General features: G+C 44.3%; 2 long non-coding RNA genes across 2 annotated transcripts in view; both read left to right on the forward strand.

Annotated features, from left to right (window-relative positions):
- LOC111260126 (uncharacterized) overlaps positions 1-22062 on the forward strand; it is a 51388-nt gene that overhangs the window by 15781 nt on the left and 13545 nt on the right. The window lies entirely within an intron of this gene.
- On the forward strand, positions 7570-9911 carry LOC147753540 (uncharacterized). Its single transcript, XR_015310903.1, has 2 exons — positions 7570-7651; positions 7867-9911. It is a non-coding gene; the product is annotated as an uncharacterized LOC147753540 (long non-coding RNA).

The following is a 22062-nucleotide window of genomic DNA, read 5'->3' on the forward strand; positions in this document are numbered from 1 at the left end:
TGGCAGACGCATCATGCCTGCTCAACGGCTTACCAGATCAGCTTCTCGGCCCTTACAAATTACTTCTCGGATATGTTTACGTCAAAGTACATGATACCGCACGAAGTGTCTTTTCTCGCTACAGCGTGAGAAAAGGGGATCTCGATATGATGCAGTATCCTTCAACAAGACTTCACGATGCGGAAACTAGTGCAAGATCTTTGAAACCCGCGTAACAGTAAATCTACCGGTGTAAATAGGAACTACAATAAGTATCTCAAACGTGTCCTCGTTCTGGCACCCTGCCGAACAACACTATTTAATAGCACCGCCCTACTATAAAGAAATGTTATTCTGTGAATGATCTTCCAAGGAAAGGGTGATTCTACCATATACCTTGATCATGGCGAGGAATAAGAAAGGCGTCTGTTATAAGCTGTTGACTAAGAGGGTAAACAGCTACTTAGAACGGGTACACCCCATCGTAAGGAAGCAACATATGTTTCAGAGAGAACGCTCCACAGAAACGGCGTGCAGGATTTTGACGGCCGACATCAAAAGAGCGTCGCCCATGCTGCACAGCCTGCTATACACGCTGTTCATCGACTTTAAGGCAGCGTTATGTATAGTTTTGGACAAGGCTGTGCGCACGCTAACCAATATGAATGTGACTATAAATGTGTTCTGGTTCTTGGCGCGATCCTACAGGAAAACCCTGGAACCCCCACTTTTCACACAGACAGCTGGTCAGGCCCAGGAGGACAACCTAACTCCACTCTTATTTTCCATCGCGCTGAAAGGCCTTTTTAGTCAAACAAAAAGGGCCGAGAAAACCAATCGAGGTCATCTTGTATAGAGACTACATAGTACCACTAGTGTCAAACGGGTTCCGAGTGCAGCAAACACCAGTTGTGTTCACAGATTTGTGACTGACTTCACGGCCAGTGACCACCCCGTGAATCAGACCAATTAATTGGATCGGCGATCCAATCGCCTCGTCGCTTGTCTTTCGCAAGCGCTCTCAGCTTGTTCTACCTCGAAGTAGCTCCGATCGTAATGTACGTGATACGCGTCACTAGGAAAAATCTTGTAGTAGAAAAACTTCGAACAATTAAATCGTATATACTTAAGACAAGATTGAAATTGCACATAGTGACCCGAAATCGTTTTGTGTACCCCTTAGCGAATTTGTCATTGCTATCCAAGGGTCCAGCACAGCTTTGAGCTACCAACAACGCAAATCTGTGAGATGAACCTTAGAAATTGAAACTGAAAATTCGCAGAGGTCGCTAGGGATTCTATTGCGATGAGGAGAAACGAGTGGAACGATACGAACCGGCTAAACGTATATGACGCCTTTCGCTTTGCCAGACAAAGGTTCACGGGCCTAGCGATACATGTAGGTGCTCTAAATGCCTAAAAAATCCAATGCCGCTCGTTGCTCTCGTACAATCATTTAGGACGTCTTTCAAGCTAGTTTTTATGAACTCAACAAGGCTGGTATAATTCATATGATGCAAAGTGTTTTAAATGGTTTTATAGACCTTTTCTGATACTGGTATATTGTGTTCTCGAAGGCTGTATATGAAGTCTCACTACTAACAGCAAACGTGAGTGAGTGAAATCTGATTTGAAGTCTACGTGCTTCGAAGCTTCCTTACGTTCCCTTTGCCTTTGTTATCGTCCTTCTGATGCAAGATCCAAAAGAAAGATCATGAGTAAGATGGTGAAGTTAACAGCATTGAATATTTTGATATATATGTCATCAAGAAGTTACAAGATGGTAACTGTGATTTGCCTTGATCCAAGCAAAAGCTGACGCTTTTATGCTTTCGCGAAGGACAATAAAACTTCTCCTCACAGCTACAACTTATCCTGTTCCATTTTATAATGCTAGTGAAAGCGGAGTTGATGCTGTATGATTTGACGCCAATTCATCATTACCATGTTCTCCTACCTGATTACTTCTGATTCCAGTCGGATCTAGCGGAACATACACGCACCAATATTTGTTTGTTCGTATCATCTTTTCGCTGCCAGCAGCAGCAGTAGTAGTAGTATGCAGTTTCAGTGTCCCACTCCAAGGAACGTGCAGATAAAAAGCAAGGCCATGTTTATGTTACGCTTCCTTACGGCCATGATGACGGCTAGTACAGCCACTACGAGGTAGCCGACTCTTTCTTATGGGCGCTCTTTTCATTTTCCTTTGAGATTCTTTCTTTTGCCTGCCTGTCTGTCTTGTCTTTGCTTCTTACACTCCATACCATCCCAACGAACCATCACTAGGACGCTAGGTATTCCTTTTAATGCCGCTTCTGTCGCCGCTGCCGTGATATTTTCATGCTTGTCTGCAACAGCATCTACAGACCCGATTGAGCTGCTGCTCCAGCTGCCGCCGCCATCGCTGTTGTCTGTCTGTCTGACTACCAATATGCAGAAAAATTTTCTGAGAAAGATTGCTACCACGATGACGGCGGTGTCAACGAAAACGAAGACGATGAAAAAACAAGCAAAAGCAGGTAGTTGTGAGCCGATTTGAGTGAACGGCCAAGTCGACCCGCGAAGCAGCAGCAACGGCGCTCTGTCGATGCCACAACAACTACCTCCAAAGCTCCCGTACAGAGCCCAAGGTGAAATGATCGACAAATGGCGAATCCACCACATCTACCCAGGGCTAGCGTGTAGCAGACAACGCTGGTAGACAATGATGATCCGTCGTAGTAGAGGGGTGGTGGTAGAGATGAGGCTGCCACAACCAGGGTGGTTATAGTAAAATTGGCGGGGTAAAGAGAAGGAAATCTATACGACTAAAAAGGCAGAAAGCCCGCCTGCCTGCCTCCGCGTTAACTGCCTTGGGTTTCTATTGCTTCGACAACAACAGCATCAGCAGCAGCAGCAGCAGCAGCAGAAACAACAGTCACACGTAGCTGCGGCGACAGCAACTCTTGGAGTGGGTAGCAGCGGAAAGATATAGACTCTTTGAGAGACGCGTCGTAGCGGGGCGATGGCAGGCAGATAGATAGACAACCGGCATCCGTCGAGGCAGTTGTAGCCATAGCCGCGGAGCATCGCTGGCCAAAACGGCCGCTGCGGCTACCGACAAAACAACACTAAGTAGCACTGTGGCAGGAGCTCAAAGACGACCCTAGCTCAACGGCAGCAGCTATGACGACGTCGACAGAAGGAAGAGACGAGCGAAAACGCAACAAACACTCTGCATTAGCAGAACCTTATAAGTAGGAACGAAGCTAGCTAATATGAGTTAGCTAATGGGAGAGCCAGCTAGCGAAATAAACTTAGTAGTAGATCTATCTTCCTTTCGCTTGATTTCTAACGGTTCGTTTGGCCCCCTCCTTTTCTTTGTCGTTTCATTTGGTAGAACTTCATTGGCGTTTCGTTCGCGCGATTTATTGGGAATGCCACCAACCAAAAATTGTGCCCGATGTTTTTCTTGAGAAAATATATGGATATATCCGTGAAAATCTGGAAGAGAATCAAAGACTACTTAAGACAAAGCGAACGCTACATATATATATATATATATATATACATATATATATAGGAAGACAGAACGTAACAACATATGTAGGTAGATGTCGACATTGGGGAGTTGCTGGTGATACGTCGACGCTGGTTCTCGTCAACAGACAGTGAAAATATGAGTACGAGATGGATATCCTTGTAACTCAATAGTAGGGGCACCTACAAAAGAGAACAGCGTATTGCGTGTGTTTACGAAGTCAAAATAAAGAAATTCTAATAAAAATAGTCCTATTACGAAATTTCTCTAGATCAGCTACAACAATAGCTTGAACGGACTGGATGTGAGCATCCTGCATCAGCGGGTTGTGAACACATGAGCAGGTAACGATCATGATCACCACTCTGAGCTATTACGAAAGCAAGCAACTGGTGCTGTGACTGATCATTATAGAATAATAAAAACAATTCCGTAATAGTCAGCTTCTTCGGTGTAGTTCAGAGCGTGTCGTGCAGGTAGGTCATCTCGTCTTGTACCCACAGCCATCGCAAGATTGATTTTTCTGTACTAGTCACAGTCGCGAAGTCACTGAATATACGCATGACAATCGTTGAACATTTATCAGTATTTATTATTAACAACGTTATCTTTGCATAGACTAAGATAGAACAACTGTACGAGATTTGTGTTGATGCTTGACGGTCGTGGCGGGAGGCAGACGTTCGAGGCAAATTCTATCCGCCAACAAGGAACGTATGATAGCTGAACGAAGTCGGTGAGGGCTGATTCGTCATTGAGACTGGATCTCCATTTGGTAAGGACATGCAGGAACCCCGTTGATGCGAACGATTCTCTAGGTATTATCACGTACGTTCCGCCGGCATGTTATGTTGCGACACTAAACTTGATAAAATAATGCTGTATAACAGCGCTATCGCAGATGCTAAATCGGCTTTGAAATCGACATGTCTGCCTTGAGCTTCAAGACTGTTGTACGAACAGCTTTGCAATAATGCTATATATATATATATATATATATATATATATATATATATATAGAATTTCAGCACTAGCTCAACTCCATAAGTGTAGATACTGGTACGCCTGGGTAGAGACACTACCCAGAGAACTACAGCAACGACCTGCTGTATGTTTTTTTGTATGAACTTGTGCCTAAGTAGTACAAGTCGAATTGCGGACACAATCGAATATTCACGATGAAATGAAAAGTAGCCATATTAATAAATTAAGCACGTAACGTTTTCTGAGGACACCATTAGAAAAAGAAAAATTATTATTTATTTTTTTTTTTTATGAATTACCAATAAAATACAAAGACGTCGATTCGTGTGGTCTATATAGTAGAAAAATTTGAACCTACTGCATGATTTCTAGGCCAAACAAAAGCCTTTTTTACCCGTATTGATTCCTATAGCTCGCTGTTCTGCAAGTGTATCTGTATAATGATGTGAGAATTATGCCTGCCGGCCGCTTTTTATGAGATCTACGTAGCGGGGTAAATAACAGCCGCTAATGATGTGTCTACATACTCAACGAGCACTTAATACTCATGGGGGGCTATTTATCTTTACGCTAGCACTCATGACGACACGTTAACATATAATACGAATATGACCAAATTTACGAGTGATTTTGTTCAGACTCAACGGTAGAGAAGATAGGATGCTGTCAGTCTCTCGCATATCCCTACAGTAATTGTCGTTAGATAGGAACAGAGATGACGCGCTAATAAATGACACCAAGCTCCTTTACGGCCAAAGCTGTGCAGATGTACATTCTCACTATAGAGATAGGCCTAAGCAGCCGTCCTCGAATCTCTGTCAAAATTCAATGTGCTTTCAACCAGTAACTATATCTGTTTTCTACATTAACTAAAATGCTTTGCCGAAACGAGCCGTTGCAAACAATTTTCCACAACAGAGATCTACTCAATGCAGGTAGTATACCATGGGAACGTATATGGGGGTTATATGGGCATGCTGAGATTTCGTGACCTATTCACATCAGCAAACCTCCAGAGAACAGCAATCGACATACTGCATTTTACCGGCAGTCAAATCTATGGTACGCCTCTAAGAAGATGATAGGTGAGAGAGCTGTTTGAGCTGGTGGCGCAGCTGGGCAGTTTAAATCGACCTTTAAACCAAGCGAGTATGTATCGGGACATACAGTAGCAACAATATACAAAGGAAACAACCTCGAAGATATTTTTCTGCCATGAATATTTCTATCGGCTGTTGTAGTCTCATAGACGCGTCTTCGCTATCTAGGTAACTATCTATCAGCAACTAACTCCGGTAAATAGCAACACAACGGCTTCCACTAACATGATCGTCGGCCCGTTGGCTTCTGGACCTACCCCCCAATGGTTCCGGGGTCTGCGATCCGCCTGCTTCTTGATGCTGACTCTCGACCCGCTGTTTCTGTTGTCGTGCATATGTCTGCTGAAGGTTAGTTGGTGAGTCCGATACGATAATTACGGATAAGTGAATTGCTTGGATAAGTCTTTGGGTTTTGCTCCGTGACCAAAGTTGGAGAAGACCTTTTAAATGGCGTTTCCTGCTGCCGGCTGATGATGACGATTCGATGAGACTAGCAGTAACAGCCGCAGCGACATCACTGGTGATCGTAACGGCGTCAGTATTCGAAATCAGCCACGGACACAGTGAACCAGCACAGCTGGGGCGGCCGTTACACTACAACAACGACGAGCATCAAGCAAACATTTGGCAGTTTATAGTAGGAAAGCGCAGAGTTTCATCGGTCAGAAAACGAAGTAGCAGACGCATAGGCGGATGAGGACCATGACGAGGATGACTCGACGACGCGTTGCACACAGCCGCAGGGCTGGTTCAGACATTACAACAGTCCTGTATGTGCAAAAGTATCCTGTTGTCTGTATAACTCGACAGCCTTCTAAGAAGGTTGATAGACACAACAGAACCTACCGTGGGGTCTGAATCGCGCGCAACATATAGACGATGTACCTATGCAGTCACTTCCACCCTCCTCCACCACGACAGCTTATATCTGCCCAAATGTCTATACACATACATAAAATAGGAAATTTCCTATGGGTTGTGCACATGACTCGCAAACCCGTATGGTATAGTGGGTGCAGACGCGATATTTTGCAGAGTCATCTTTTTAAAAGCAAACGCGTCTGTGCTACGATATGTTCTATGTTGTAGCCCCCCGACGCCCTTCAAGCTTCCCACTACTTAACCTTCATTCCGCTACCGCCCTGTTGCTACAATGAGGTACTGCAGTTTCGCACAGTGTTGCGTAGGCAGTAATACTGTCCATTGTTATGCGGGACAAGCTTAGCCACCAGGGCAGAAGACTGAGGCCCCCGACCAAAAGGGACTAAGTCCGAGCTCTTTCTCTTTCAGAGCTTGAGAGCTTACGAACAGTCGACGAGATGGCGATTTTTCGGGCGGATAGGCGAGAGCGAAAAACAGCCTGTTTCGGAGACGGGCGTTTCGTTCAGCCATATGCCACCCCCTCCGAGTGAGGCGAACAACAAAAGCAGCGACTCGACTCAAGTCTAAAAGCAGCAGGGATCGGACTCTAGACCAAGACACGAATGGATAGATAAATCGACAGGCTCTATCTTCATAGAGTGATGGCCGTTCATTTTTGAAGAGAGTCGTTGTTGGTCGGCGAACTGCTGTTTCGTCTTTTGCCACCCACTTGTCAGAATGCAGAAGTCAGCCAGACTACTATTGAGCGCGCATGACCGTGAACGTGAGGTGGCATTTTCCGGGGATGGTGTAATGATGATGCTTCAGCTGAACGGTTATATAAGATTATAGTTGTGCTCGATGGTTTTAGTGTACCCACGTTGCTTCAGCTGTCGCGTGTGTACCCGCTAATGCTCCAACAATCATAACCTTACGATATCATTTCTCCAAGTAATAGGAAGTTCTATACGTCGCCCTTTTTATTCGTGGACTTTCAGACAACAGATTGCGTTCTTGCTTTCAGTATCAGGCAAAACCATAGAGTGAACTTGCCATAGTCGAGACCATCGAACCAGCTTGATCGAGACGCCTTGTCTAACGTAAAAGAGATCAGAGATAGGAGTTACCTCCATAGTGATAGTCTTCGCATTAGCTGATGAAACTGTCCATGGTAGCACTGATCGTATTGCAGTGGATCGGTCCACGGGTACGTACTACGTGTAGGCCTGTGAAACTTCAGATATTGTTATACTGGACTCAGCTGTGCGATTACGACTATTGTAACATACTAAGGCTGCTTTCAGTCTTCATCATTGTTTTATTATCGATATTGCTTTAGCGTTACTACCTCAACTGTCGTCATAGAAAAAGGTAGTGATGGCAATAGTGGAAGAGGGGCTCTATCAAGGTTTTTGCTTTCAGGTATACGCAGAGGGTCATAGTACACGCAACCCAGGATTGTCCTGCTTCGGCCTTTTTGCTGCTGTGAAGAAAGCCGACTTGATAGCTCAGTGTGATGGCCCAGCTTTCGTTGAGAAACGCAGCGAAGTAGGGGGAGTAACTGTGAAAATGCATTAAACTAGAGAAAGGAGCAACGAAGCTTCCCTGGTAACCGACGACACAGTCGCCACCATTGCCACCACCGTAGTCGACGCTGCCGATGCAGCCGCAACCGTCTTCGCCATTCAATCGTCCTGCTCAGACAGACGAACAGTGCTCCTTGAAGAAGTTGTATTTTTCGGAGCACACAGGCATAACCAACAACGATGATAAACACCTTTTGCAAGCGCTGAGAAAATTCGTTGGAGTAGATAGAGGTAACAAGCGGTTGGTCGCATTTACTCCTTACTTCGACTGCAGTTAGAACTTCGGAGCCAGCTAGCGAAGCTAGACGAACCGTTGTAGGGACCTCAATCGCGGACACTGTTTGAACGAGCTGCAGACAACAATATCAAGCGAATAAAGGTACTGCTACTACCAGTTTTATTTCGACTACTAGCCAGGTAGTACAGCAGAAGTAGGCAGCCTTTAGGTTGCACCGCATGGTCTGAGACCATGTCGTTTTTATCGAAAACTTCTGCTGCCCAACGAGTGTCGTTGTCGCTGCTTTTTCTGCTTCTGCTACTGCTCTAGTGTTCGCTCTGCTCAGCGAATGTGCAAGTCACCTGGACTGGGCCTATGCTCGCTTTACTGATTCTGATCGTGGTGTTAGTAAATCAGCAATGCTAAGACGCCGAACAGCCGATTAAGGACAATAGGGACGGCGGTAGACCTGCCGAACGGAGGCATACTCGGCGGTTGTGCCGACAGCGGAGGTGGTGCAGCGGCAATGCATCAACGCACTAGACCCCAAACATTACAAAACGGCCGATGGCTGACCGTGTAGTACGGGGGCAGCTGGCTTGTTCGTCTCGTCTCGTCTCGGCTTTTCCTACGGCTTGATACACAAGTTAGTCCTCTACGCTCGTTCTAGTTGGAGACTAGTCTCGGCTAGTGCTGCTGCGCCTTCGCCATCCTGCCTGCAGCCTGTTCTCTGTGGAGATGCTATCCAGATGTTGGTTAACCGGCTCTTCTGTTCACCTAATAAGGACGTGTACATATGCACACACACGCAGTTCGTGTGACGGCCGCACAGTTACTAATGACTGATTATTGTCGTCAGATAGCTTCGCGCATGGTCCTGATGAGAAGAAGGTGGTAGGGGCCGACAAAGTTGAAGACGTTCTAGTACTGCGTTGCAGCTATTGCTGCTACCGCTATGACTGAAGGCGGTTGGATGCGCTGCAGCTGCTGCTGCTCTTTGGTCTACTCTATACTGGTCTAGAGAGGACGGAACAACGGAGAGATCGTTGGAACAGAAGTAGTCAAAAACGGGAGTCTCCCACGCCGTTGAACCAAGGTAGGGGATGCTGGTGTGCATGCTGCATACCTCGGGTGTAGTATCATTTCCTATTAACCGCTGTACTAGAGCAAAAGCTATAGAAGATGGAACAAGGAGAAGTGAGAAGGATCAAGGCTGACGAGCGGGAGTCCTTCGGTCTATCTTGTCCTTGTAGGGGGACTCAGCGAATGAAGTAAAGAAAGATCAAGAGAAAATCGTGAGAAGAAACCTGCATTGCCCTTAACGAACCTACGCTCCTTAAGGCTTCGTTTATCTCGTCTGTTGTCTCACTTGAAACGAATTTGATATCCATATCTACCAAGCGATTTTTCTGTGCGTTTTCTCGGCGGCCATTATCAGTATCGAAGCATGTTTGCAATATCCTACAACATGCACCGGCACACGATTATTCAGGCGGACAATATACCAGATAAGATATTAAATACACATACATACGCACACCAGTATCATAAGATTGACCTATCAACAAGGAAATACACAGGGGTGGATTTGCACTGATTTGCTGTGCATCTGCTATGCAAGAAGCACCCAAGCGCACCGATTAAAGTGTTCATTATTTTCTTCACTCTTGTTCTCTTCATCTACTGTAGTGTACTTTCTTATATGTAAGTATATCCTTTCGCTAGTGATAATGACGGTAATAACGATTATAACGAAAGCACCGAACCATAGGCACGGATGTATAACACTAGACGTGTTAATATTCTGTATATATACACGATCGAGAAGATTTATTTTTGGGGAGCAGAAGATCATGGAATGAAAACACTAAAATACTAGTGCTAATAATAATAATGATAACAGTAAGATGAACAACAACAGCGCCACCCTATTCGATTCGATTTGTCTACGTGTACATATTAATTAATATATAATTAATTAATTAATAATAAAGAACAATTCTCTGCACTTCATTATTAATCAACACCGGTGGCAGTTAGAGGTCTAAAGAAAGTCTAAAGATACCCATACTCAAATTTTCCACATTTGCCAATATTTGCTGTTGGGTTAAGAACACTTGGGCTCTGTATTATAAATGAAGACCGCTCGAAGCAGACATCAGCCAATTTTGCCAGTTAGCTAACATAAATATATACTAATATTTATGTTAGCTAACTACGGAGTTCCCATGATCTGTGTTGCAAACGCCGCGATAAAAACAATTTCTATACTGATAACGAGAAACAAGAGGTAAAACCTTGTAGCGGAAAAATCAAAATGGTGGGGAGCAGTTGTAAAAGAGGTAGTTGAAAATCGGGGGGTTCGCTCGAACTAAAACTTTTTATATTCAAATTAGTCTCTCTCTCACTCCCACTTTCTCTCTAGATTGTTGGATAATGGTTGAAACGGTACGATAGTGCGTATGCAGATGGCAAGCAAGATGAGATTCTTAAGGAGTAAATAGGTTCTTATCAGACTCGAAGTACTGACGAACGCTATAGTTAAAGAAAGACTTCACTTTGAAGTACTACTAGAAGATCACTTTAGTTTGAGAATCTAAGGAAGATGCAAAACGTATTCGCCTTGTACGACTGCAGTGCATAAACACCCATGTTTGTCTTCACCGAGAGCTAAATAGCATGCCGACGATTAGATTTATGCGAACCCAAAAGTTCCTACCATTTAAAGATTATAAAAAAGGATTATGTTGGAAAGTACGGGATGGGCGATTTTGACAACAATTCAGCTTGCAATTATAAGACAGTCTAACAATATGTACTGTCTACTGTTAGGGTTATTATAACACAACATCTATTCGTGACCACTCGATTTTTTTGTGCAGCGGTTTGAATATGAGAGAATTGGTTTTCCTCCGCTAAAAACCTTCCATTTGAACGACCAGAAGCATACGCCGCAACGATATCCTCCGAATCATTTGTGCCTTTCAAAGACAATGGCTTAAAATAGATTAGAAATAGCGTTCGTTGGTTTTTCATGGCTCATACGCGTAAGCACCTGCTTTTTCTTCATTGATCATTTATTATATATTGCACATAGACATTGATGATAATTTACATTAGAGAAAACAAAAACGCTTTCACTTCATGCTTTGTCTAAAATGCTGTGCATCGTCGGCCAGATAAATTACGTATGTGGTAAGAAGAATGATGAATGGCTGGATCGTGCTGGGCTGCCTCTACTGGGTTTTATTACTCAATTCAATCAAGTAACCGACTAGCCAGCTATTAACGTTATATAGCATAGCAGGTGCTTTTGCGAACTCGAGGATTTTGAGGCTTACTAGGCCAGTTAAATTAGTTAATTTTCCAATCTTTCCAAAGGGCATATAAACGGCACGCAAGGACAGCGGCATACAAAGCTGAATCCATAGGTACTCGTCCAGTAGAGTCCAAGTTTTAAAGGCCGAATAAGGCTGCAGCTCCAGGCGCGAACTGGTAAGTCGTATAAGTCGAATCGACTTATAGAACCAATCTTGGAATCGACTTTTCCGCCAGTGTGGCGGTTTATGATGGCTTCTGCAGTGCTATGATATATGCCCATTTTATCCAGACTAGTCCAGCTTATGGATCCACATAGAAATATATTTTTCGATGTGTTCGGCAACGATTTGCCGATCATTTACGGAGATTCACATCAAGATCCGCTATGTAAATTGCGCACTCTATCGTTGAGCGATGTGCTCCACCGTCTATAAACGTATAGCGACGAAATTATAAAAAGGCTAGAAATACTCTATGAGAGAATTGGGTGTAAAATATAACCGGTACATAAAGCAGACCGATTCATCTCGAGGCTACATTAGCAGCAGGCTCGCCGACCAACTGATACGACAAAAATGAATACGCACCTGTCGGCCAGATTTCTCGTCATGTCATGCACACCAAGTCGTCTACTTTTGGCTCTCATTTACTCAAAATGCATCGACAGACGCAAATTTCCCCGGCATAGATCGCACCTTTTCCAATCCATGTGCTCTAAGACGAAGGTCAACGTCGCAATTTGACAACGCCGTTAAACACAATTATGTTTGGCCGCGCCTATTAGTACCTGTTACCATGCTCTCGTTATCAATGCCTACAATTCTCGTCACACCCACCCCCTTGAGTAGCGATGCTAGTGTTATAATAGGTCAGAACATATCAAAGCAGCCATAGTATACGTTGGTATTTGGAGACGGCTCGCAAGATTATGTCACGCAGCAAAACTGTACTTATTAGAATAAACATTGAGGATGATGCTATTTACTATATACCGTCTGCTTTTCCTTCCATAACAGCAGCGAGTTTTCCATCTCTAGAAATCAGAACTTGTATAGATTGCACCGTCACATGCACTCTGCTAGTGCCAATGTTGTTACCAATGCTATCGTGACCCCTATACTACTGCTTCCTGAGTGCCGCTTGAACGCCTGCCGCCGTCGATCGACGAGTCGAAAGCATATGTTAGCTAGTCCGTGGCACGACATAGCAGTGCCTGTATAGGACCTGGCCGGCCACTAGTGAAAAGAGAGCTCGTTCAGCCTGCCTGCCTGCCTGGCCGTCCGTCCGTCCGTGCGTCCGTCCGCCTGCCTGCCTATCCGTCCGTCCGTCCGTCCGTCCGTCCGTCCGTCCGCCCGCCCGCCTGCCTGCCTTGCTGCTTCTTAGCTATGGCTACCGTCTTCAAAAGAATGGCGGTGGCGTCGTTCTCGATGGAGCTACGAAGCTGCCTACCAATGGCTGAACAGGAAAGAGCAAGCTGGCTGGCTCAATAGTACTCCACCTCCCAAACTTCCGCTGGTCAGCTTGCTATTGCTAACCCAGTTAGCGAGCAGCGCCTTTAGATCTACCTGTAGACGTTCACTGTACACAGAAAGATATCCCTGAGTGCTTTCGATACTTTCAGCGGCAACTAAAATGGACGGGGTGGCAAACTATGAATAGAGTTACAAGCAGACAGAATTGTTTCTAGTCAAAAGACGGACTCACCTGACGAACAGCTATCAGCATAATTCTAGCCCTCTGTCCCTCTATTCACCGGCCTATTGAGCCGGTGGATAGACGGACAGATTGAGATTGCAGTATATTAGTTCTTTTTGGAGAAAAATCACATTTTCGAGATAAGTAAATATAATGACTAGACTGCTAGGAATATACTAGATCCGTGATTGAACAGAGCATGTTCGATTATTATAATTCGGATTTTGGTATTATCTTTGAGTACGGAATTACAAACTATTAAATTCATTTGATTGGCCCATTTAATCACAATGCCTTGACAATAAGACGATGCAAGGACTAAATCGCGTGTGAACCAGGCCTGCAGCTGCGCTTGTACATACGTGTTATGTATCGGCACACATGACCCCTTTCTGGCCTTCTCTATAGCGCGGATTTTACTGCCTTTTCGTTCCGTTAGGTGCGCTGTTATATACGGGTTTATTTCGTGCATCTTGTTGTTATGGTGCCATTCCGCAGTCAGCTTAAGCCAATCCACTCGCCCCAACCGGTCCTGTCTTCCTCTTCTAACAAGCCTTTCGTTCTCCTTTAGTTGTTGAAGTAGAAGAAAGTCTATAATCATTATTTCTGCCGCTGTTGTTAATGCATAGGACACGATGACCGACGACAGGCAGAAGCGACGGCAACGACAGACAACACTGAAGAGGAATAAAAGGCACAATTTCTCACCTTTGACACGTCTTTACCGTCTCTACAATGGCCCTCGTCCCGTCGCTGCCACCCCCCAGTCGATCACTATGTCGACTGTGGGCGAGTTTCGATGCTGTTATTCCTGCAGTTGCCGCTGCGGCTGGCCCACTTTTCCACCAGCATACGCATCACCAAAAATGATATACCTCATACCTTACACATACGTAAGTAAAAATATACACGATGTATGTGTGTGTGCTTATCTACAGCTGTACAGTGCGGAAAACAGCGATATGAATCGCTGCCGCAACTGACGTTACAGAAACGTCAGTATGGAACTATCCACTAGATTTTTGCGTCCCACGACCGTGGGGCAGAGGATGGAGAAGCGGCCAGTCGTCCAGCCGACCGCAGCGCGTCGACAAATGAATGACTCCTGAGACGGCACTCACGCGATCTGTGCATATAGGCGATACATACGGCACTAAAGGGCAACGCTAGCGACAAGCACAGATTCAAAGGCAACGACAGTTGCAATCGGATGAGACATGATCGATGTTAGGCCCTGATCGGAGGATAGAGAAGAGCAGGACCCTTTTGTTAGCAGCAGCAGCAGCAGCTGCGGTGTCCATGGGAACAGCATCCGTGCGGAAATGCACATAGGGTTCGTGGTATGAATATTTCTTACGCTATTATCTTGTATTTTTTCTGCTTATTTCATCGTCCTTTTTGTGTTTTGATATGATTTTTTAGGGGGTTGTTATATCTCTGAATGGCCTCAGCGTATCAACTTTTTTACACTTCATAATGCTGCCGGTGACGGTGCTGCTGCTGCTGCTGCTGCTGCTGCTGCTGCTGCTGCTGCTCGTAAAGACGTACCGACGAATAACAGCAACAGTAACGGCAGAAAATTCGTACCTAGCAGAAATACCAGCGGCTTTCAACTCTATGTCCGAGCCGGGACAAGCACTGATGCTGATGGCTTAGCTGTGCGGCCTGTCGAGTAGTAGTTATCTGCTGCTCACACCTACTGCCATCCTGCTGTCGTCAGACGATAGTAATAGTCCCTTGTGATTCCTCTAGTAAAAATGACGACGACACCCACAACACTGACAACAGACTCGCGTCCTCACATATTGTTGTTGTTGTTGTCACAGTAGAATTGTACGATTCATATAACAGACGCAAAAGACAAGCTGAGCTGATGACTGAGTACGCAATAGAGCAGTTAGCGTATGCTGGCGTGGATAGATGTCGCAGTCGTCATAGGAACGCCATTACTCTAAAACACTGTTACAACAGCTAGTTTAATTAGATTGCGTGAGCAAACCGCAAGAATTGTCTGTATATCGGGTCGAACGGCAAAGATAGAACACATCAGCGGCGTCCCACTGCAACCAGGAAAGATAGCCTAACCATACGGATAACAAAAAATCCACTGCCAAAATGAAGCAACTTCTCACATCCCGAATAGAGCGTTGATGGTGCTAAAAGGTGAAGTTAGATGTGATGATGATGGTAACGACGAGAAAAAAGAGAAAACATATGGGATGATGATGATGACCGTATTTTGTCGGTCATAAGATTCGCTACGCGTGCATGCGTTTATATATAGACTCTTGAGGAACGAATACCCGCAGGCTTCTAGAACTGCAAGTTGCTAAAGGCCTGTGTGGGCGAAACCACATATAATACGTCGATCGTTCACCTATGACGGTATTCATACTGCATCTACAACGGTTCGTGTGAACGAGATGAGTCGATATGATTCTATTTGTTGATAAATTATTATTATTATTGCGTAAGTAATAGCTGCTCTTGTTTACTGATTCACTTTTCAGTTTTCTTTGCTTACCGGACTAGTTATCAATGAATAGATATATACCACTCTCGCAAGGAAGCAACACTTTGATATCACAATGCCGGCGTAGGAGATTGAGCTTTTTTTTACACGAAATATCTACCTTTGACGTCTGAGCGAAATTTCGTGACTCTAACAAACAAACAATAACTAGTAGGACACAAAGTTCGTTCCGATCGCAGAACTTGCCCATAGACAGATCAAATCGCCACTGATAGTTGAACTTTCTAGCAGCTTCTTTGAACACAAGCTTCGACGGCTCACGTGGTCGTTAGCAAATAAACGTTCTGTAAATAAAAACAATTTGCAACACTAGATATATTCATATACACGTATATTTTATTGTTTTCTAAAACAGACACGCAGTTACGAGACGCACCCTTGCCCTTGGCGATAAGGCCTATTGGCTTCTATACCCCAAGTTACCCGTTATACTAAACATGTCGGAAATAAAAATGCTGCAGGTCCTTATCCTTCGGGCTTTATTCTTCGTTTCAGCTCACTCAGCTCAGATTTTTCCCATACCTCAGATCTACCTATCTATAGGATTCAGTGGTGGACATCTTTGATACACGATAAGACAACGGTAACGCTCACTGTTCTGCTTTTCAAATTGAGAAAAGCTTTGCCTCTGAATAGACACCATTTTCAATGACTAGGCCTTTGGGTTCCGGTTTGTGGCGTCTTCGCGACAGGTAGTCTGTATTAGCAGTTGTAACAGCAGCTGCAACAGTTGTAGAATGGAACAAGCAATATGTGGCTAACTATACTTGTCCACGTATTGCACAATACGCCTCTATTTTATTTACAAATACGCAGAGATCATGCAAGTAGAGGAACAAATACTCGCTGCTGCAGCACACTTTGCTCCCGGCCATAACAAAGCTTCAAACAGCCCACAAAAGTTAAAGTTTTTTTTTTTTTGACAAAAAAAAAAACAACATTTCTAAATATTAGTTTAGCTCTCGTCGTCTACAGATGTCCGATCGTCACAGGTGTCCACGGACTCCTTCTGTGGATCGTAAATACTGACTTGCAGTAGAAGCTTCGTTCCGAAGTTACAATGTCTGATTATGAGACATAGATCTATTTGAAGTATTTTTCAAATTTCAGCTTCGTAGTGTGATGCTGCAGACCTTAGAATTTTCGATGAGACAGCATTAGTTACCACGTTGTAACATTGAGAATACGCTACTGATGTACTCTCTTTGGCCTTTTTAGGTTTGAAAAAAGTTTGCCTATTTAGTTTAACTAGGCGTAATTTTAAGTGCGTAGCTCCTATTGGGAATTGTGCGGATATTTTTCTTATGCGCTCCCTTATCTGCAATACGTATGTCTATGATGCAATAGTATACGATGGTGTAATCATTTTTCTGTCGCATGTCCTGCTTCTATATCGAAAGATAAACGCTTAGCTAATCTCCTGATAAATGAAAGCAGCCACGGTTTGGTGTGGACAGAATGTTTTGTCAAGTAATGTTTAAATTAGATAACGGCAAAACAATATCATCGTGGTGTCCATGCTTACCTTTCGGTAGGACAAGATCTTCCGAGGGCCCCTGATAATTCGACGTTATTCTATTGACGTGAACGAGTGAGTGTACGTGTTTTACGTCGTTATCGTGGATCTTTAGCAAGCCAGCACAGTAATCAGTCGGCCCGTGTGTGCATGAACAGAGTCAACGGTGTTTTGCACAGGGACAAACAGGGGGTCAAAAGCAAACATAACGTGGACGATGAATCTGCATAGCTGCAACACCATCTAACAATATCAGTTTTTCTTTGTCAGCCCACACGTTTCTTTGCAGGCTTCGCTTGCTAGTCTGGTCGTTGTTCGATAGTGTAACGCAGCTTCGCCATTTTTTGGCCATTTTGATCAAATCAACAGCTCATACTGCTGTTTATGGTGTCGTTCTAAATAATAATCCCCACACCCTAGCCCACCCTCGTGCCCCGCCTTTGATTCATATTATAAGCAGTGTCTTATGCATCCGTTCGAATATAGCTAAATGAAGGCTAGAACAGAACTGGATAGACTTGGTCTATGTACGTATATATACAAGAGCGATAACATGCTCGTCTGAAGCGAGGGCTCACACAAGCCAGTGAGCGGTAGGCCAGGCTCATGAGCCACCGAGCGAATGAGGAGCGTTTGACTTCATTTGTGTCCTTCAAGCTGAACACCCTCGGTAGAACAGTGCTGAGCTCGACCGCGGGATCCATATATAATTCAGAGGCAGATCCCACAGCCTTTGCACTCGCCACGGCAGGCAAAAGGTGGTCTATTTTTACTTTAAATGGTGTGAGTAGCTGTGGGACCAGCGCGATCGTGGCGCTGGGCGTGTTTCGTATTCCGGACCAGCGCTCAACGACAATCCTCCAGCACCCCTTTCTCCCTCATGGTTCTTCTCCCCTATCATTGTTGTTGCTTCTAATGTCAGCAAAAATCGATCGGGCAATTAGAGAGTGAGCAGAAGCAAAATTAGTTCACTGTCACCTTCATTGATTAGAACAACTACGAGAGCGGTTGCCGCTGTCTCTGCGCAACGAGACAAGGCGGAGCTGTTAGCAGTAGCGTCTAGACTGGTATCCGCTATGTAATAGTTATTCTGTAGTTAGACGCGTGCTAGTCAAAGAACATTATTTAGCGTTTTCTTTAGTTCGACTCTACCTGTTGATATCGTTAGCCATGAGCAAATAGAGTTGTGAATTCTGTGTACCATTTGGCTTACGGAAACACGGGGGTACACTCTGATACCGTCGTCGCCTACCGACCTCTCCAGAGATGTCCTAGTCCAAAGATGCAAGTCTGCGTTGCTTCCAATTCAGACAATAATAACAGCAACGACAGCTCTTGTGGGTCGGCCATCACCCAGTACGAGAACAACAAACATAACGTGTTTGGAACATCGCGCGATGGAATACTACCCAGGTGCTAACTCGGATCCAGAGGTAGAAGGCTGCAAGCTCTCAAGGGCCAGCCTATTCTAGAATCTAGCCTAGTAAAAAATTGCCATAGGCTAAGGGCGGTAGATTTGAAGTCGGCCACTGGCCTAGTAACGAGTAAGGACGAGTCGCTATTTCTGCGATCGCGGAAACCCGTCGTTTGTATCCAATGGCCGCTGGCATACAGCTACTACAATCCGATATTGTTACATTTGAGGTATTACGTATCGTGTTTCGAAACGAAACTTCTGCGGCTCTTCCTTTTAGCGGTCTGAAGCGCTATTTGACGGCATGTACCTGACGTCGCAACTAAAGCATTTTCTAGGCTTTTTCTTCTTGGCCATGCAGACAGCCTTAGTTTCGCAGTATACTAGAATCGACCTCTTATATGGATGCTGTTATTTTTAATCTGATGCTTATTTACCCACGAAAATATAACGTACACTAGCAGAAGAAGCCCTCGGATGGAACTTGTTTCCAAACTATTAAAGCAACTTGTTTCGCTCTCATCTAATCAAGATCGGGAAAATAATTAAATGATAACGAGTACTGATACGCGTATCCACTGAACAAGGAATTTAATATTGTAAACGTGAGCGAGCAACGCCCCGCTGTGCCCGTGTATTTACAAATTCTTAAAATTAAAAAAAAAAAGAGCTACAAACTCATCCAACCGTGCACAGATACAGACGAAATTGAACGACTCAAGATGTACCAACTTTTATTGCAATGATTACAACGGATATAGTCATCCAAACTGTCAAACCTAACGGCTTAGCCTTGCCTTCCCCGTAATACTGTTGTCAAGCGCGGGTTCAAAAGGCTGCCTTGTCTAATGATCGAGTTAATCCTGTTATTGTATATCAATACAAAAGAAACATTATTATTTCTACTTCGTTATTATAGGTAGCAAAGTTAAGAGTTGGAAACCGCTTTTGAGGAAGATTTATGTCTCTTGTATCTAGCCCAAAATCGAATAAAGCCGGTATCATCGATAACATTTAAACTGCAGCCAAAATACAAGTGTTCCCGTACTGAAATGTTCCCTACATAGTGATATCTAGAATATAATTCGTCTACGTCTATCAGCGTTCGCAGATCTGTCTAAATATAGCAATTTGTTAGCTAGGAGCGGTAAGGCAATTTTGAAAAAAAGCTCTTACCTAGCAAGCAGCCTTCTCCATCCGTCGGTAAAGATTTCGTTTATCTTCGCATGTATCAGCTATATTTACCAATCATCAACAACAATCCTACATCTGTCGAGTTCCAGCCTGGTAGGTGCCGTTCGGTCGTTTGTAAGAGTGCATCAAATTTTAGTTTTTCTTCAGTATAGGATCGATTTTATGACCTATTCGATTTACACCGTACAGGTAGGCACATGTTTCAATAGGTGCAAGTTTTTAAATCTCTCTCCCTCCTTCCCCGCTCCCCCGTTCAAGCCTCACTTGTGTCACGCCACGCAATGGCGTCCAACCTTACCGCTATTGTTGTTTGTCCGTTATCGCTGCTACTGTTGTTTTTGGCAACCTAGGAAATCGCACGGACAACTTTCGAATAGAGGAGGCCAACTAGCTTGGCCATGCAGCACTCGTTCGTTCGTCTGTCTCGAATCATATATATTGTATAATAAAAATTGTGGCTCTCGTTGATTCCCTGTAGCAAAACAAAAATTCATCGTCGTGTACGTAAGAACACTGTAAATGTTATTAACTAATGCTAACCAGGATAGATAGCAGAATTAGTAACGACATCAAAATTAGTTAGTCATATATTACTATTATTATTGCTATTAACGTATTGATCTATCAATACGCTCATGGCAATAGTGATCAATAAAAAAAAAAAAAACACGCCGCGAATTTCAATATTAAATTGAATAGTGCGGCTGCTCGCAGCGCTTTTGCTAATCGTTGCTATTTTAGCTGTTTTTGTAGATGTTGTTGTTATTTTGCCTACCCCCTTCTGACCGTCGTATCGGCGTCCGACGCTAGTCATAGCTCTGTCCAGCGCGCGTGAAGTGCTCGTCGATCCCGCAACGACCACACGGCGTAAGCAGCTATGTCATTGGTGCTCGTTCTCTCCGGCTGCTGCTGAGTAGCTCTCGCCATTTTGTCAACGTGGTTATGGTGTCATTTAATAGCAAAAAAATATGGTAGTAGCTGCAAATGCAGTAACGGCTTTTGCAACACTCGATAGCAGTGCTACACGAAAAGTAGCGGCGCCAAACTTACGATCAGCGAGTCACCTATTTATATCACCCGCAATAACAACAGCAATTGTTGTTGTTTGATCAGTACCGGCGATTGTTGATGTCCATTCTGCCGCTCGTGTGTTTGTCTGTGCGATTCTTTCACTATATTATCGATATACGTAACGCTGACGGCGTCGGCAACGCCGATATATTTGTGTATTTGTCTGTGTTTGCGTTTGTGTCCGTAGCGCTTAGCTGTGTGCTAGTATCTGTTGGGGCCAGACAAAGTAACGATGACCGGGCCAAAAAACGACGAAAAAATAAAAATCGAAAGGTTTCGAGCGGCGGCGGCGGCGTCGTTCGTCGTGGTAATGTCTAGCCGTACTCGCATATAATAACACCTCCAAAGCAGTGGTAGTAAGTACAGGCATAGGCCGCGGCCACGCGTAAGCAACCGCGGCCGCTCACCGAGCCTCGTTCACTCCAGTGGCCGCTGTAATGCTGCTATTTATAAGCAGACGCTGCGTACGAGCCCGTAGTCATTTTTTTTCTGGCAGATAGCAACAGTAGCAGCGCTGCCAAGAGAGCACCACCGATGAAGCGAACCCATCTGCCGTTATGGACAACGATGAATGGAAATAAACTCTCATTATTAGTATTATAGTCATCATAGAAATAATAGAAGCAAATGAGCCACAACACCGGGGGCAGCATTCGAACAATTGCCCCAACGATTATCGTTGACATAAAAGGAGCAAAACACAGAGAGAAGAGAGAGACAATTGAAATACAAACTATAACATAAAGTGAATATATATATATATATATATATAAAAGTGTGAATATGAACGTCATTGTTATCATTACTAGCAATACTATTGACCTCGGCCCGAGTATGCCCTGTAAAACACGTTTATCTACGTGTGTGTGTGTGTGTGTGTGTGTGTGTGTGTGTGCAATATATTTTTCTGCCTCGCGTCAACGCAGATACTAATAAAAACACAAACCAATCTATACACGCTCGCGTGAGATAGATTTCGGTGCGTCTATCCACCTACAACAATTATGATTGTCATAAAATTTATATTGAATCCTATCGCAAAATATGACCACATGCCCAGCACGAAACGCT

This window comes from Varroa jacobsoni, unplaced genomic scaffold (genome assembly GCF_002532875.2).
Source record: "Varroa jacobsoni isolate VJ856 unplaced genomic scaffold, vjacob_1.0 scaffold_403, whole genome shotgun sequence".
Lineage (NCBI taxonomy): Eukaryota > Metazoa > Arthropoda > Arachnida > Mesostigmata > Varroidae > Varroa > Varroa jacobsoni.